This window comes from Spinacia oleracea, chromosome 6 (assembly GCF_020520425.1).
Source record: "Spinacia oleracea cultivar Varoflay chromosome 6, BTI_SOV_V1, whole genome shotgun sequence".
Lineage (NCBI taxonomy): Eukaryota > Viridiplantae > Streptophyta > Magnoliopsida > Caryophyllales > Amaranthaceae > Spinacia > Spinacia oleracea.
Genome location: NC_079492.1, coordinates 92,061,728 through 92,064,703, shown reverse-complemented (window position 1 = coordinate 92,064,703; position 2,976 = coordinate 92,061,728). Strand labels below are relative to the sequence as shown.

General features: G+C 41.7%; 1 non-coding gene across 1 annotated transcript; it reads left to right on the top strand.

The window, feature by feature from the left end:
• Positions 1-354: 354 nt before the first annotated feature.
• On the top strand, positions 355-461 carry LOC130464465 (small nucleolar RNA R71). Its single transcript, XR_008924875.1, has one exon. It is a non-coding gene; the product is annotated as a small nucleolar RNA R71 (small nucleolar RNA).
• The last annotated feature ends 2,515 nt before the right edge of the window (positions 462-2,976 follow it).

The following is a 2,976-nucleotide window of genomic DNA, read 5'->3' as shown; positions in this document are numbered from 1 at the left end:
TAATGGCCTTGCATCCCACAATTATTACAGACATTGGCAGATTGGGCACTCATTGCAGCGACACTAGCATGTTGGGTGGATTGGGAAGATGCGATATGTATATTGTCTAGCTTGTGATGTAGGGCAGTTAGCTGAGCAGTAAGCTGGTCAATAGAATTCATCTCATGCTTAACACCCCGGTCGGCAAAACCTCTAGGATTCCCATATTGAGCACTATGGATGGCCATCTCAATCACCTCTAAAGCTCTAGGCATCTCCAGTTGCATAAATCGCCCACTGGCAGCTGAATCCAAAATACACCTAGACTCATTACCCACACTATTATAGAACTGCTGAACCAGGAACCAGTCATCCAAACCATGATGCGGGCACTCTCTTTGGAAGTCCTTGAATCTCTCCCAAACTTCGAACAAACTCTCATCTGCTTGTTGAGAGATACCTAATATCTGACCCCTCAGACGAGCTGTCTTCTCAGGTGGGAAATATTTAACATAGAACGCAAGGGCCAAGGAATTCCAATCGGTGATTTTCATAGCTGCGCGGTTGAGACTGTTAATCCATAGCTTTGCCTTCCCACTCAATGAAAATGGAAAGATTATCTCCATAGTCTGCTCCGGTGTTAAATTATTCTGCTTAATGGTGGCACAATACTGAATGAAAGACTGAATATGGAGATTAGGATCTTCACCCTTTTCCCCACCGAATTGGTGTCTCTCGATCATGTTTATCAGCTGGGGTTCGATCTTGAAATTCTCGACCGCAATGGAAGGCATGATTGCCTTGGGAAGCATAGACAGACTTGGTTTAGAATAGTCTGTAAGCCTTGGCACAAGTGGGGGTGGTGGTGCTTGGTCACCCATCTCTGAATCTGTATGGAATAGATTACTAATCAGATAGTCGGATTCAGAGTCAGAATAGTCTCTCAACTGTTCAACGAATCTACGCCGTCTACGAAAGGTCCGTTCAGGTTCAGGATCGAACGAAGTCAGATCGCTGGTATGGACAGTCCTGGGCATAAACAAGCAAAAACTAGAAAACAGTCATGAGATCCGGTCTCAAGGAACGGGAGTCCCTTGAGAAGTAACAAACAATAATCTAGAAAAACAATTAATAACAGAAAATAAAACCGTTTCCCCGGCAACGGCACCAAAATTTGACAGGCTAAATCGCACTCCTATCAAAGATAAACCTAATGTTCACCAATTAAAAATATAGCAAGGGAAGCAGGGATCGTATCCACAGGGAAACAGCGTTCTTCTACTATTAATTAACTAATCTAGACTACTGGTAACAAAGGGTTGGATTGGTTTGTATATTAGGCTAAGGCAAATAATCAAATCGGAAAATAACAATATTAAAAGAATATAGGGCAGCGGTTCATAGCTTCCTGGTGTGTCATTGATTTTGAGTATTGATTTGGAACTATTAGTAGTGTTTTATGACTCATATACATGCACATTATGGAGGACGAATGCATTTTTCTGATTAGGTAGCCTTCAGATGAATCTAGATACATTTGTTCCCTTCTTTTCTGCCCATGTTGTTGCTTTTGCCCTTTTATTCGGTGACTAGCCATATTACAAGCCCATGAAAACCCCATTGGTTACTAGTCCCAAGGCTAGCTTGGGGGAGCTAATAGTAGTGAGGTGAGGGAGTTGTAGCGTGCTACATTTTGAGCACAAAGTGGGTATTGAAAATGGAGTTCGTCTTATCATGTTTTTTGTTGAAAATGAGTTGGAAATGAAAAGAGATGAAAGAACAAAACAAATGTGAAGGTTGCTAAAAAGAAAGAAAAAAAAGAGAGATTTAAAAAGAAAAGAAAGAGAAAAATCTATCACTCTCATAAAAAGTTCAAAGTATTGTTTCAATCAAGTTCTGCAAATTCATATCCTTATGAGTGATTGGTTACAATTGTGAAAAAGGGCAAGAAAGTATGGTGTTGGCTATTTGTTGTTTTGTCATGTGTTGAGTGGGAGATTATGGTCATTATGTTGGTTGATCATGGTTGTTTTTAGGATTTATGCTCCCCAAAGCCAAGGCTTTAAAGCTCACATTATACCCAAATTTACCGCACCCTTACCTAAGCCTAACATTACAAGCTTTGAAGACCTTCCGACCTTTGTGCATAGAGTCGTACTTATGTGAAAATAGTTGTTTATCAATGCAAGTTATGACATGACGCATTTCGAGTCGACTACTAGGTCGAGTGTATGTTTTTCTAGACACACGAGTGTTGTGAGTTTGGGAGGGCATTGTTCACTTATATGTTGGGAGGAGAGCGAACGGGTACATATTTTATCCGCCACATAAATGAGTGACGAGTGTGTGAGCACTAGTCTTGAATTCCATTGTGCATTTGTGGTTCGCTTTGCGTGACGATTGTTAGGGTGGATTAGTGGTTGAATGGATTTGATTGGTTGACATTGGTGCGTGCTTGTTGGATTTTGCCTTGAATTATGTTTTTCATTTTGAAATATGTTGGGGGTGAAGTTGGTCTTGTATTCATCGATGATTTCCTTGCTTAGGGACAAGCAAGGATCTAGCTTGGGGGAGTTTGATATGTGTGTTTTATATAGTGTTTCACCCCCGTCCCTTAGTACTTTTATGCGTCAAATGAACTCTTAGGAGCCGTTTTTAGTACTAATATGCTTTATTGAGTGTGCCTTGAGTTTCAGGTATGATTATGAGAAATTGGGCTTTTTATGACCCGTTTCATGTTGATTTAGGCCACTACTCGAGCCCGAGGAAGTTCTGGACCTTTATCATCGACTTTCGGGAGCCTTAGATGCTTATGGTTGAGCCCCGAGAGTTAGACTTGGTGATATAGGCGAAGGATATTGAAGATTGCAAATCGCCCTGTGAGCTGAGGGCGAAATGCGACCATCGGGCGGATTTAAAAGAGAATTAATGTCATCTACACGCGCCCGATCGGGCGCAGCTCGCCCGGTCCGGATCGGGCGCCCATCAGAAGGCAAT